We start from the raw sequence: 16,845 nt of genomic DNA, 5'->3' as shown, positions 1-16,845 counted from the left end.
AAGGTTTAGCCAATCACCAGTGGTCAGTGATTTAATCAACCATGCCTATGAAATGAAGCCTCCATTAAAACCCTGAAGGATGTGTTTCAGAGAGCTTCTGGGTTGCTGAACACATGGAGAGACCTGTGGAGAGTGGTACACTTAAACAGGGCATGGAAGCTCTAAGCCCACATATCATGCCCTATACATCTCCTCTACCTGGCTGTTCCTGAATAATATCCTTTTATAATAAACAGGTAACCTAGTAAGGAAAATGTATCTCTGAGTTCTGTGAGCTACTCTATCAAATTAATAAAACCCAAGGAGTGGGTCATGGGAACCTCCAAGCTATAGCCGTTTAGAAGCAGAGGTGACAACCTGGACTTGTGATTGGTGTCTGAAGTTGGTGAGGAGGAATGATGGAGCAGTCTTGTAGAACTGAACCCTTAACTCATGGAATCTGATGCTATCTTCAAGTAGATGGTGCTGGAATTGAGTTGAATTGTAGGAAACCCAGCTGGTACAAAAGAACTGCTTGATGGTACAGGGAAACACGCACACCCTGGAATTAGAATCGGAATTATATAAGAATTATTGTTTATTCCTCCCTATCCTTCTCTCATCTAATTAGTAACTGCATCCTATCAGGCCTACCTCTAAAATATTAACACCAGTTCTTCTTCTCTATCAACCTCCACCAATACTCTCAGTCTTCATCATCATTTATTTGAACTACCACAAACAGTTTGTAGGCCAAGACTCTGACTTTCCACTGAAGCCAGAATTTCATTCTAATAAAGTTGGATTATATGATCCTTCTAAATCTAATTCTAACCCTACTGGTAACTTTGATGACATGTCAGAATCTGTGAGATAGAGCTCAAGCAGTTATCAGAGAAAAACTTACAGTATTATATACCTAACTCATAAAGATGTACTCCCTAAGCTAATTTATAAACTAAATACTATCCAACTTTTTATTTAAATGACATCAGGTGTTTTCTTGAAGCTGGATAAGCTCATCAAAAATTCATTTTAAAAATGATCAAGAAAAGCCAGTAATATATTGGAAAAAAGATCAGTGAGGAGAAGCAAGCACAGACAGTCCTTTTGAAAACAGTATTAAGCTTCTATGATTACAACAGTTTGATATTAGCCCAAAATTAGACAAACAGACTAGCAAACAAAACAGAAAAATCCAGAAATAGATCAAATTACATATGGACATTTAGTTTATAATAAAGGCTGCATCTCCTATCACTGAGTTTATCAGTCAATGTCCACTCAAAAAATTAACCCTCCAGTAATTTGAACAAGGAAATTTTAATATAAATAATTATTAACTGTAACAAGGAATTGAAGTACAAGAGATTGGCTAGTAAGAGGTAAAGAAAACTGTATAGAATATAGGAGTAGCAGACATAAGGAACAGCCACTCTTCTAGTGCTGAGATAAAGAGTACCCAAGTAAGAGCAAACACACAAACACACCAGGACTGAGATCCAGATCTTGTTGAAGAGGGGAGTACCATGAAACACTGGATGACTGAGAAATTGCTCTGCTGACACACCAGCAGAACTCACTGAAATCCACTCTCTGGGGTGCCGAGGGAGTCATCCTCAGGACAGCTTCACGCTATATAACCTGCCACAAAAGCATACAAGGAATTTTCAGAAAGTTTCTAACAACTGGATATGCGGACCAATAGTCACTGCAAGAGCTGGGTGCTGGAGAGCTGCCTGTGCTATAGGAGCCAGGCCCAAGAGAAACCTCTTTCTATTCCAGTGTCCTTCCAGCACTCTCTGCTGACAAAATTTAACATGGTGCCAGCTGGCTTAGGAGGAAAATTTACAGTGCTCATCTCAATTATTCAGAGTAGCCAATGAGGTCTGAGTTGGGAGCTGAGCAGCAATAAATTGTCATAGTGTAGGAACACAGACTATAAATGGTGTTATATAAGACTGGATTCTTTTATTAAACCATATGCCATGTAAATACCAAAATCAATCAAGGATTTAAATGTAAAAAAATGAAACCATACAAGAACTAGACACAAGGGTAAATGCCTATAACTTGGGAGTAGGGAAATTTTCCTAACTATGAATCTAAATCCAGAAGTAGTTAGAGAAAGGACTTATAAACTTAATTCCATAAAAAATTTTACATTTCATACCAAAAAAAAAGTAAAAATAAGAATAAATGACAAACAGAGACAAGTATTTGCAATTTATATACCAAAAGCCAAGAATCAATATTCCTGATACATAAAGAGTTGTTTAAATAAAGAAGAAAAAGGCCAACAACCAAAACAAGCTAGAAATATGAAGAAACAGTTTATAGTAAGAGAAATACAAATGACTTTTTAACCATTTGAAAAGATACTTGATCTCAAGTCTTTATAAGGGAAATGAAAATTAATTATATTAATTAACTATACCATCACATATATACATATATCCGTAAGTATATATATGTAGTACTAGTTTATATATATACACACACATACACACACAATGTTTATATAGTCATCCCTTGGTATCCACGGTACATTGGTTCTAGGACCCACTGTGGATACCAAAATCTGCAGATGCTCAAGTCCCATAGTTCGCCCTCAGGATCCTCAGATTCCATGTCCATGGTTTCAACCAACTTCAGATTATAAACATAGTACAGGATCCAAGGTTGGTTGACTCCGTGGATGCAAAACCTGCAGATATGGAGAAACAATTGTATATATTTATTGAAAACAATCCATGTATAAGTGGATCCACACAGTTCAAAACCATGCTGCTCAAGAGTCAACTGTATATATACATGTATATGTACATATATATACAAGTTGTATATTTAGTATTTATATTTCTTTATATCTTTTGAAAAATGGAACGATATAATATGAAAAATTTTAATGGTTACCTATAGGGGATGGGAGTGAACAGGGTAGAAGAACCAGTGACAGAAGCCAGACTTCTTTGTAAATAGCTTATTTTATAGATCTGCCTTTGGAATCATGTAATTATTTATAAAATAAATATAATTTACCAAAGCAATTCCTAAAAACTGCAAATAAAATGAACATAAGTATATATACATTTAATGGCATAACCATTCAGAGAGTACCTACTATAAGTGATTCTAAAATATAGTAAATTGGAGTAATTTATAGAAATTTATATATAGTAATGATACATCTTACATCATTTTCAATAGTCAATGATTCATCTTAAATCCTTTCACTTTCGTCTTAAATCATACTGGCATCATTATTCTGAGACAGTTGTATATATTTTGTGAGATAATGCAAATGAGTACTTATTTTGTTGTTGTTAAGAACCAAGATTTTCCACAAGGTTGAAAGGAGATAAAGATGTAAAATAGATAAGTAAAAACTCTTTAGTCCTCATTTAAGTAATAGTAAGAATTCATGGTCTAGCTTATCTTATAAATGCATAGTATGGCCCTATGGCCTCTAAACACCATATCCCACTAAAAGGAATCAGGGCTTTTTCAAAAAAAAATGACTGATTCCAAGTCTGGCACAGGAAATGTGTAAGATGAGCCTGGAATATCTTGTCATTCCAGAAGGAAAGAAGCAATTAAGAAGTGTTGGAGTGTTAGGGTTGGTGGGGGATGGGGAGGCAGTGGTCATGTCAAAAGACTCAGGAACCAACCTGCGTAAGTTCCAATTACATAAACTTCAGACAACATTCTGAAATGGATGAAATGTATTTTAACTTACGTGTTCAAAATAATACTGCCATGAATCTTCCTTCCTCCCCTCTGCAAAAAATAAAAGGCATTTTTGCAAGATTTTAAGGAACCACTGTTATTTTTAAAACTGTATTTAAATGGAAAGAATTAAACTGTTTCTGGGGCCTTTCTTCTACAGCCTCTACCTTAAGTGAATGATGGTCAACGAGTAAAAGTTACTTATAGAAATTTTGCACTTAACAACAAAAACAGGAAATAACAGAATTACCATTTTGCAACTCCAAATGAAGTAACAAACCTAGACAATGAACATCAATGGCAGATAACTCACAGAAAGAAATGCCAAGACATTATGTACCTTCTGGAAGTACAGAACACCATGTAAGAAGTAATCTTATTTAAAAAAAAAAAAACCCTCAAACCTGAACTTGATCAGTTCTCTAGATCTAATGATCCATTTACTGGAAATACAAAAGAGAGAAATATGTTAAACAACCCCCCATGGGGATGCAAAAGAAGAAGAAAAGCGGAGGGGACCTTATAGACTAAAAGACTTGAGAAATACGATTTTAAGTAATCACAGTGTATGCCCTTATTATACGGATCCTCATTCCAACAAATCTTTAAAAAACATAATGATAATTGAGAAAATGTTAATACAGACTGGACATTTGATGGTATTGAGGTTTTTGTTAATTTTCAGGTATAATAATTGTGATTGTGTTTTTCACTGAAAATCTGCATCTTTATGATTATATAATTAAATATTTACAGATAAATTATATAATATCTGGGAGTTGCTTCAAAATAGTTCTAGGTTAGAAGGACAGGGATGCTGGTGGTTGTGGGCACAGATGATACAGAACTGACAGTGTGTTGCTGACTGTGGAAACTGAGAGATGTACACATCAGTTCACTTTTTTTTTATTATTCCTTCTTCTTTCCTATATGCTTTTTAAATGTCTATAATTAAGTTTTTATAAAATGTAATGAAAAATAATAGGCATAATCAGATGCAATTTGACAGACTAAATCAGAGATGTGGAAACACAATTATTTAACAAGAGAGTCAAGATTAGTATAGGTTTTAACTCCTAGTCTAGTGCTCTTTCCACTACATCATACTGCAGCAGCCATTCATTCATACTTCTAAAATTCTTGTTATGTAGTAGAACAGAAGTCTATGTAAATTCCACACTTTAAAGAAGAAAAATAATAACATTAATTCTCTTTCAAAAAATATCCAGCATGGTGCCTAAGGAAAAAGAAATAATATTCTCAAGAAAGATTTTACTTGTTTAGAGAGACATAAACCAGATCACCAAACAAATCTTGGTCCTTAAACTGCAACACTTAAAAAAAAATAGTGTTAAACAACATGAAGAAAAACAAAAGCTATTCTTAAATAAGCCTCACAGACAGAACCCGGATGAGGATCTGACTGTAGCAATATATTCAAAAACATTAAAGAATATTCCACTCCCACCATACCATGCTCCAAGAAACCAAATGTAAAGCAATGTCATTCTTTAATGATACAAATAAATCTATTTTTTGAAGACAATGCCTAGATGTATAAAATGTGCTACTAACAATAAAAGAACTAAGCTCACAGGGTGACACTTCACAGGAAGCACTTAGTGGGTGAGTTAGGGGTGCAGACCCAGGCTTTGCTTTCCAAGAGATGCCCTTTATAGTCTCCACACTGAGTTTTTCATCCAGAGTCTAGAATGTGCTGTTCCATCCTAGACCTTCAAGGATCCACTGTGGCTTAGAGGCAACTAGGTTCTGAAATTACATAATATTTCAGATTTAATGGTTACTGTGTTGTGCCATAAATCAATTACACTGGAAAGGTCATAAAAGAAATGTGGTTGGCCCAGCAGCCCCCCTCCAAGCCTATGGATTCACACATCAATACAAATTTATTGATAATAATAATATCCAATGCATATCCTCCAACACAGTGGAAATTTGCAATACTAATAAATTTAACTGTCTTTTTTAAAAGCTACATTTAGACATTCTGTGGAAATTTCTAGCTACACCAAAAAAAAAACAAAAACAAAAATCCAGACCTTACTAATTTGTATTACAACAGATCATTCAACTTTTTGTCACTTCTCTCGTACACATTTTCCATTTTTTTATTTAAAATATTTCTACCATGTCTACTAGTAAAGCAGATGACATGACAGAGGGAGGGGACTAGGGAAGACACTTCTTCACATTTTGTACTTAACTCTATTACCATACAGAGCTCTTTGTGACACTCTGAGTTTCTGATCTCTTAAAAGGCAGAGAAGCATCTGGGCATTTATTGACTTAACTCTGCAATAACCCACCTTAGCTCTTCTCCTGCTCCCTTTCCTTTATGCCTCTTCTGCCTCTAATACCACAAGACCTAAGAGTGGTTAACTAAACTATATTAAGTAAACTATAATACTATAGTACATCGACTATATAGAATACAACATACTATGTACAACCTAAAGAGACTGTTGCAAACACCATGTTGTATACACCAGGGGAAAAGACTGCATAAACTACGTAAAAAATGTAAGATACAAAATAATACGTAAAACTCACTTTAAAACTTACTCCTAGAAAAATACCGAAAGATGGTCATCTAAATGCTAACTCTGTATGACAATGAGTGAATTATCCCTTGTCTTCTAAATGTACATGCACTGACCCATTGATAAAAAATATATATATTGATAAGTTTGATAAAAAAAAGAATATTGTCTCATTCCAGATTCATGACTAGAATTATTAAAATAAAGCATAAGAAAGGGGAATGGGGCTCACCTACAATGCAAACATAAATGCAGTTGTGAAGTACTTAAGTACTTGGTAAGATTATTGTTACAAGAATTATCACATTATAATAGGACTTTCTAGAATTCATAAATAATGCCCTTTTGTAGGATGTCAATTCTATCCCCAGTCTCACTGATTGTGAAAGCATAATACTGAGCAGATCCAGAATATCTGTATTCCAAATATTTGAAATTAATTTTGAATTTACTATGGATCAATGCCTTTCAAACTCTTGGCTGAAAGAAATTATTTTTATGAAGGATCACATTAGAATATACAGTCTATACAGTCCTCTGACATAATCCTTCCTTGGATTAAGCAAGAAAATTCAGAAAACTTCATAAATGAACAGCACTATGTGGGCCACCCTTTCAACTCCATCTACCCCAACAGTCAACCCCTCCATCTGCCCCATCAGAACTGTGTTCACTGAATTGTTCTAGAACTAAAGGTACTGAAGCCATCAGCCTATAATGAAAAATGGTCTGTTTCCAGTAGGTATATTCTTTCTGTAGCATCATGAATGAGGGCCTACAAAAGAAAATTCTCTCAGTCTCAGTATCAGAAATTACATTTTTCCTCAACAACCAGTTCGTTTTTCTTTTGTGGGCCCTCAATCTCACCATGTTTCCCCCTATCCCTGGTGAAAAGTATATGAAGATGTGTGGCCTGTAATGTTTCACAGCCTCACTACCAACTCCATACACTTTCTTCACTTTGTTTTTCTACTACCTCATATTTCTTATTTATTTTTAATTATTTTCTTTTGCAATATTATTTGAATCTTTTGAAGTTGCCTTTGGAATAAGGTAGGATATGATTCATTATCTAATTAATTTAAATGAAAAAAAGATACTTAGAAATTCCCACTTCTAAGGTATTTACTATGTAGTCACCATTCAGCAGAGTCAAGTCCCTGACAAACAGTAAGTGCCCAGTTGTCAGCTGTTATCATTATCATTACATAACTGCACACTGTAATGTCCAAGTAATGTCAGTGTAAGTTCAAAAGACAAATAAATGTACACACATACATACACACACAAATACTCACTTAATACAATAACCTTGACTACCCTCTTCATCACAGTATTTTGAATGCCTAAAACATTGCCTAGACAGTGTAAGCAATTTGTAAATATTTTTAATAAATGAGTTACTGAACAATGAATTCCTCATATCACTATATTTATGTTGGTATATATTTTTGAATACACATGCTGAGAAGTTTGGTATAGTGAATGACATGAGTTTTTTTAAGCATCTTCAGTACTATCCAAATGCTGATAACAAACAAATACCAATACCAGACATCAGAGATATTTTATTTTCTGAGGTTTGCTTTTCTGATTAGAACTTCCTAGTGTTGTTTATGAGAATTATAAGAAGCATTCTAACAGTGCCTGGTAAATAGAAGTTCAACAAATGTTAATCTTATTTTTCCTCTTCCTCCCTGATAGTGTAAACTTCTATAGCAGTATCACAAATGTGTGTGTGTGTGTGTGTGTGTGTGAAGAAAGCCTAACCTACTCAGAAGACATTACCACCAAGGACTATCTATTATTTCCTTCTATAACTCTCTTCACTTACCATGATAATCCTTCTCTTCTTCTCTTAGCTCCCATATTGGCTATCTGACCAAAAAAAAAAAAAAAAAGAAGAGAGAGAAAAAAGTAGAGGCATGGGAGAGAAAAGGAGGAAAAAAGGAAGGAAAGAAGAGAAAGGAAGAGAGGCAGGGAAGGAGGGAGGAAAGTAGAGAAAAGAGAAGAATTTGACTGTCTTACTAGAAAGGAGAAAAGTAAATAATAACTCTTGGATATGACTAGAGTATCCATTTAGTGTATACAATGTTCAAATACATGTCATCATTCTTTCTTATAAATTACTGACTGCAAGATTACTAAATCTGAGTAATTAGGAGCTTGTTAGATATGCACTGTGCTTTTGGGACATACTATGTGGAAAACGAAACAGATAAACTCCCTCAGGAAGAGTAACAGCTTTAAGAAATCAATGGCTCCCTGGTTAACAAAATAGAAAATCAGACTACAGTCATCTAGTGTGCAGCAAGCTAAATGATATGACTGCCAATCACTCCCAGATGACTCTTGAACCCATACATTCATTCTTTTCCATATGGTGCATTTCACATCTGACACCAGATTTCTGTTTTTCTATCTTCACCCCAACCCCCTCCTTTACTTTATGAAGGAATAAAAGAGCAAGTATTGACCTCTAAGACTTTTGTCCAAGCTGATCTTTCCTTGACCTTATCCATTTATTTCATTCTCCCCTTATCAAATACCACCTCAGCCAGATTCCCAGGTCTCTATCCCGATACAGGCAGCATGTTGTTGGGAAATACTTGCTACAGCACTTGCAGGCACTGTGCTGGGATGAGGTATTAGATGACAGGCTTTCATCTGGATATAATTTATTTATTATATTAGTACTTTATATTAAAGAAAGTGCACCAGTGTGAAAATTGAAGCGAAAACATATTTTGGCTAAGGAATAACCTGGAAATTATTAAAGTCAAAAGCTTATGGGTCAAAGGGTAGCAGCTTCATGTTATTATAATAATATGTTAATGTTTAAGTCATGTAACCTCTATGAGTCTTTGAAACACCTGCGATGGAAATGGTTTTCACACTATTACAATGATAACAAATAGGCTGAGGCTTGCTGCTTTACTTTTGAATCTGCTCATGTGACTGAATTTTATGAGCCAATAAAACATATCCTAACATAAATATAATAAAGATTCAGAAAAATACCACCCTAAGTCAATTCTCTTTGCAACTGCTTTCTCTCTTTTTATCGCAGCTACTCCCACCTCAAGTTCCACCCACTCCAACTCTCCCCCTCCTTCTCTTCTTCTTTACTTAGGTTTATTTGACACAGCTGTTGCTGGTGAACTAAAGAATGAGATTGCCACTGGGATAAACTAGAAAGCATGTTAGCTGCCCTATAGCGTATTTTCTGTTATTAAATAAAGATGGCACCATGGACCTCGTTCTACCCTTTGCCAAACAGTATTGCTAAAAGTGTGTATCATACTTCAATAAACAATAAATTATTTATGTCCACTTATTTCACTTTAATTGTACTTTAGCATTAGTGTCTAAACATATGTATGCAAACACACGTGCATACACACACACATGCTTCTCAAGAATGAATCCTTCCCATGAATCCCATAAGTCATATAATGCCAAGAAGCCCTCTGAAGACAGGCCAAAGAGCCACTTTCATCTATAATTGGTGAAATTACCTCAACTGACTTCCTGAGAGATGAGATGCATCAGATTACAATAAATTCCATTTATTATTGTAAATACAAATGTCAAATTTCTGGAATTCTATCATGTGTACACAAAGCATGTTGGAGAAAAAAGTTAAATAGTTCTGTTAACTTCAAATTTAAAATTCTAAAAAAAAAGATAATAAAATGAAATGAAATCTACATTCAGTGTATTCTTACCCTCAGTAAGTCAGTTGATTATTAAAGAACTATTACTTAAAGAACCACATTATGGGCTGAACTGTTTAAGCCCTAACCTGCAGTATTTGGAGATAGAGCCTTTAAGGAGGTAATTAAGGTTAAATGAGGTCATGAGGGTGGACCTAATCTGACAGGATAGGTACTCTTATTAGAAAAGGGAGGGAGACCAGAGATCTTTGTCTCTTTCCGCACTCAGAGAGGAAAGACCGTGTGGAAATAGTGTGAAATCAACTGTCAAGCCAGAAAGAGAGGCATCACCGGAAACCAACCCTGATGGCACCTTGATCTTGGACTTCTAGCTTCCAGAACTGTGAGAAAATGAATTTCTGCCCTTTAAACCACTCAGTCTGTGGTATATTGTTATGGTAGCCCTAGCAGACTAACACAAACCAGAAGTCTTTTTTCTTCCAAAAACCCAAGTAATAATCATGGAGGTAGGAAGGATTCTGAGATCACTGAGACCCAGTAGTGAAAAATAATATTCATTTAGGGCATCCTGAAGGATCTCCATTAAGAACACTCCTCTAGGAAATAGTCTATGTATTACCATTGAGACAAGTCAAATCAGCAGAGGTGCACACTTAGATATCAATGCTTTGGTCCCTTTTTGTTACACCAGTTTGCACTGTAGGATATGATAAGAAATCACTGTGTGGAAATTGTTTAACAGATATACTTTCAAGAATATGGTCTTCTACACATCATCATGATATCCTAAGGGGTAATGTTCTCTCAAGTCTAATAAAATAGTTTGTTTCACCTGAACGACTTCTATTTTACTTTTACAGTGGCTGTGACTCCTATAATGATCATGTTTCCCTCTGTACTTAAGAGTCAAACTTTAAGTCCAGCAATCATACAGATTCTCAAAGCATGTTTTCTGTGAACCAGTTTTCCTTATGTTTTATTCTCCCCTTTTTATTTTCCTTTCATATAGATTTCCTCAAATATTTATTTTGCTTTATGCATTCTTCATGCCATCTCAAATTCTTTGTGGAATGATGAGGGAAATAAGCACATAAATAAATATATATCATCTCATCCAAGGCTGTTACTTTAAGATAGGAAACCGAGATCAAGAATATTTTAGTAATTTAGTCCCAGGACATGCAATCAAAGTGTGGCACAGATAAGATTAGAAATTCAGTTTCCTCTCACTTAGTCTAGTGTTCCTTTGCCTCCATAATATTACTTCCCTAAGCAGTAAAGGAGGAAGGAAATTAATTCAAAAGGAAAAATATCCCCTTGATACATGTAGGTCAGTGTTTCTCAAGAAGGGCAAGATAAGCCTTAACTGTGCTGTGCCAAACTATCTCCACATTAAAGAATGTTCAGCATTCCTGGTCCCTGCCCACTAAATGCCATTAGAGCCTCCTAGTCATTGTACTAACAAAAAAATTCCCATTACACTTCCCAAAGCCCAGTGCTACCATGTTTTTATTTGTTGCTGTTTCAAAAGAGAAACAAAAGAAGCAGAAAAGATTTCCCTGCCTGATCTAATGGAAAATTAAGTCATTATGGGAAAGTAAAGATCCGAGTGTAAAATATATGCATTTAATAGCTGACATTAAATTTCTGTTAGGAAGGTGTGGTAAAGTGTTTGCAAAAATGACCACAATAATTTCCCTCACTGCTCCATGCATTTGGGTTAGCTCTTCCCAGAATGACTTTGACCTTGGCCATGTGAATAATTTTCACCAATGAGACATTAGCAAATGTGACAAAAGTAGCGGCTTGAAAAGTCACTTACACATTATGATTCTTCGGAGCTCTGAGCCATCCAAGCAAAGAAGCTCCGGCTCGCTCCAGGATGAGAGCCTGAAAAGAGCATATTCAAGCTATTCCAGTGGCATGTCAGTCACACAAAACCAAGCTGTCTGTCCATTCCTGACATGTGAATGAGGCCATTCCAGATAATTCAGCCACCACACAACCTCCATCTGACCACAGATATATGAGAGAGCCCCCAGTAGAGGTCAGCCAAGCCAGCCCAGACTTAGAACAACCCCGCTGATCCACAGAATAGTGAACTGAATTAAATGGTTGTTTTAAGCCACTCATTTTAAAGGCAATTTGTTGTGTGACAAAAACTAACCATTAAAGAAGGGAACTGGCTTTATTTAGGAAAATAAACGGAAAACCTGCAGGTTCAGCGACATAAATTACTTTGGTGGAAGCAGCAGCTCAAAGTCAGAGGTTATCATGAGATCATAAAGCTTTCTCTGTTCCTTCAAGAACTGCAGAAATCTTGAGAAGAAGGAAACAGAGGGAAATAAAGGTTTAAGCAAATCTTATCTAGTTCTTAAGACACGGCCAATCTCCAGTTGACATCTTGCAGAGATACAGATATAGATATAGTTATAAATATGGGTATGGGTATGGGTAAGGACATGGAACATGGACATGGACCTGGACATAGACACAGATAGAAATACAGAAACAGAATTATATAGAGATACATAAATACAGAGATAGAGATCTCCAAACACAGGCATACTTCAGAGGTATTTCAGGTTCAGTTCCAGATCACCACAATAAAGCAAATATTGCAACAAAGTGAATTACACAAAACTTTTTGGTTTCCCAGCACATAAAAAGTTATCTTTATACTATAGTCTATTAATTATGCAACAGCATTATGTCTTTAAAAAAAATGTACATACCTTAATTAAAAAAAAAACGCTGTTGGAAAAATGATGTGTTGATAGACTTGCTCAACACAGGATTGCCTCATACCTTTAAGTTGTAAAAAGTGCAATTATCTGTATTGTGAAATGCAACAAAGCAAAACACAAGAAAACAAGATATGCCTGTAATTTGCTAGTTATCAACATCAAATATTATTAAAAACCTCATATACATTGTCTGTAAATAAGGCAACTCTTAACAAATTTATTAGTCAAAATGAGTTTTTGTAATTCTCTTATAAAGACTAATTTATTGAGATTAATCTTTATGCCTACTTGAATGAGGCTTGTGTTGCTACTTTAAGAACTCACCTTCAAATAAACACATGATCCATGTTTGTGGGACTAGTTCCTCATGTGATTATTAGCACAATACTTACCTATTTGGACATATCTCTGATGTCTTCACTTCTTTTGTTAGTCTCCAGGACTTTGCTGATAAATTGCTCAGTCAGCATTCTGTTCATTCCTCCTTTATCTCCCTGACTTTGACTAGCATCTTACCCCGAGCTCACCATTATACAGAGCCCCTCTGCTATTATGCGTCTGAACTGCTCTCCTGGGCAGCTCTACTGAGAAACAAGACAGATCCTGATCATTTATTCCTGGATCATCTTTACAGCACTAGAATAAATACTAGTCCTTAACACAACCTCCAACACTCAGTATGTAATTAATATGTATCAACGAACTTCAAATACATACTACTTCTTATTTAAAGGGAGTAATAAACATTATCATCAACCATATTTAAATATCTAAATTATTAGAACAGGCAATATGTGAACATGTTATACTACTGTCTAAGCAAGAAGCCAAGTTTAGTTTTATCTATGCTACATTCATAAATGCTGACTGTTACATACACATATAGGTTGTGGCAGTCGGTATTTTCCAAAGATGGCTGCAAAATATCTCCTGTCTTAGAATATTTTTAGAACCTTGCCATGCCCCATCACAACGTGGGGTCTAATTCCCTCACCCTTGAATCTGGGAGGGCTAATGTCTTCCCTGCAACCACCAAAATGTGGTAGAAGTGATGCTACATAACTTCTAAAGTGAGGTCAATAAGTGCAACTTCCATCTTGCTTGCTAGACAGTTACATCAAAGCACTGAGACATCATAAAAACAATCCAACTGCCCTGAGGCTACCATGCTGTAAGGAAGCCCAAACCAGCTTATGCAAAGAAACTACATAGAAAATACTCCTGGAACTGATTCAAAGAAACTCACTGTCCAGGGAATGACGACACTATTGACCCTAGCATGACACTAGCATGCTTTCAACTAGAATCTGCATTGACAGAAATAAGATCTAATTCCCAGGAGAGGGAAACATCAAAGTTAGGTGGATTCAAACACTGAAGTCTGTCCTCAACTGAAGGGCAAATATGCCACTGAGACAAATGAGCAATCATACGGACCAAGTAGTATACAACAGCTCACTCTATTCAGGTAAAATTCTAGGATTTGGGCAGCAGGAATAATTCCAGACTCTACCTATCAGAGATGATACCTCTTATAGTAAAGTTTCTATACTCTAGTCCCAGATTGCTTTAGACATTGAGTAGTGTTGGGCTTTTAAGCTGAAAGTCTTCAGATGCTGTGGATGATTAGAAATAATAAGGGCGTGAATGGCAGTCAAAGAGCATGGGGTAGAAGGAAAAGCAGAATATGGTGACATAGGTCAAGAGCAGCTGAACCTCTCTGGATTTAATCACGTCCAAAGGAGCTGCCCACAGTTCAACTGAAGACCATTATGGGGGAAAGAGCATGTAAAATATAAACAGAGATATAAGAATAATGTGGCAAGAGCCCAAGTGGAAAAGCAGAGGTACACTTAAAACTAATGAGGAATGAGGTTAGTCAAGTATTACAGGAAAGAGGAAGTGAGTATTATAAGAATGAGTGACCAAGAATTTTTATAGAAATTAGTGCATCGTACCCAAACCTCTGAATGTCAACTGCAGAGTCTAGATTTTATCCAACAATCAGGGAGTTAGGGGAGCCTCCTAGATCCCCAGGAGGGGAAAATCTGAGCGGGGAACATTCTAGGCCCCTTTCCTCCAACTCCAACTTCAATTACTAAAATTTCAACTATTTTACAATTGCTCTTCTAAATAATCTTTCATTTGAAAGATATCTTTTTTAAGGCTTTCAAATTTACTATAATAGACAAAGATTTTAACTGTACACCACTGATAAGGAAAGCAATGTTTGAGGATTATTCCTCAGTGTTACTCAGGGTGTAGATAAGAAAGTAAATATAAGCAATAAATTGAAATGGAGAACACAAGAAAACAAATGGCAAAGGAAAAGAGAGAAAACACTTTATAAAATAAAGAACAGCCTGATTAAAGAAAGTAAGGTAATGAGAGTCCCAACTCCTGCTTCCTTTGCTACCACCTGTGATCTTCGACCTTCCCAGGCTTTTTGGTGTCTATTGGTCATTTAATTCAGTCCTTGATTCTCCTCTGCTCTCTTTCTGTGCCTTCCATGCAACCCTTTGATTCCTCAGGTCTCAGCACCCATCCAAGATCACAGTGCTGCTTTTGACTGGCATCATAATTCTGTGTTCTCCTCACTTGGCTCTACATTACACATTTAGGTCTCGCCTGTCCAAAGTAATAAGTTCTTCTAAAAATATTTTATTTTTGGTGCTTAGCTTTTTCAAAGTTCCTACAGACATTACCTCATCCATTTCTCCTGAAAATAGGTTCCCCAATGACAGAGTAGCCCCAAAAGCTATTTGTGCAGATTTGGGTGTATATGTGTGCCGGGGACCTCAAAAGTGTCAATCTTGTCTATTTGAGATGAAAAATGAATGTTCTCAGCTATCAATAAATACCAAAAGTTCTCTCATTTAAAGACAGAAAAAAGTTGAACCACAAGCATAAAGAAAACACAAACAAACAAACAAAAAACAGTCCCCCAAAGAAAGAAAACATAAGAAATGGCATGTTACCATGTTTCTTTAAATTCCAAATTTTTACTTTCTCTAAAACTTACAGAGTTTTAGCTCTGGGGGCATTACTGTATGTATTCTTATGTACTCCTAGAAAATAAACATAAAATCAACCTGCTCTTACTCAAAAGTCTGCAATATTCACACACACACACACACACACACACACACACACACACACAGACATCCCTTCTCTGCACACCACACACCAGTTCCTTTAATCTACTTCTATGTAATGAGTAAAGCAGACATGCTGGAGAGGAGACTCTATGCAATTGGAACTGCCTGGTTACAACCCAACATAAGAAAGTGAAAACAGCAGAGATAAAACGGAATTTCCAAGTGCCTCTCCTTTTCCCACACTCCTTACTCCAGTGTTAGCATTGTCTCAGCTTGAGTTTTAGCCACTGCAACTTTAGGATCCTAGAAATGTCTAAACTCATAACATGGGAAAGCATTAACATTTTATTAACTTAGTAGAAGATTCCAGCCTAAACAGATTTTTTTTAATCTCTGTTGAACATATGTTTAAAAGATTATGGGAAAAAATTTTTTAACTTGAGCCTTTAGTTCCAATAAAGAATGACTCACTTGTGTATTTTCAGAAGGCATAAAGATTATTTCACTTCAACTACATTTGGGCTCTAAACTTTTGTTATGTACCTGCCCTTAAGTAGGTACATGTAAGTAATTAATGCAGCAACCCAAAGTAAAAACATGATGGTAATAATAAAACGAGGTAGAAAATGAAAATATTATACAGGAAAAGCAAAGAGGTCCACTGTCTTATCTTGAGACCAAAGTAAGACTAAAAGACCTTCCAAAGGCATTTGATGGGAGTTGAGCATCCAAAAAGACTGTGGCTCCTGTGAGGAGCAGGGTCCTGCTGCCACTTAAATACAGAAGCCCCTGGTAACAGGCCATGCATGGCTCCTGGCCCTTTTCTCCAAACATAAGCTTTTGCTTTCTTTGTTAACAGTCCTTTATCCCTGACAAAACAAAAACTATGTACTAATTAGTGTGGCTTATGGAAAACTTATCTCTTAATGCATAAAAAAAGAATTGCCCCATTCTGAAGAGTGAATCTTCTCAAAAAGCCCCAAGCCATGGATGGGTTTTACAGCAGGTCAGTTTTGGAAAACCTCTTTCAAAACAAACTACAGCAAGGACCATG

The sequence above is a fragment of the Vicugna pacos genome, chromosome 2 (assembly GCF_048564905.1).
Source record: "Vicugna pacos chromosome 2, VicPac4, whole genome shotgun sequence".
In the NCBI taxonomy this organism is placed as follows: Eukaryota; Metazoa; Chordata; class Mammalia; order Artiodactyla; family Camelidae; genus Vicugna; species Vicugna pacos.
Note: the sequence above shows the minus strand (reverse complement) of the source record.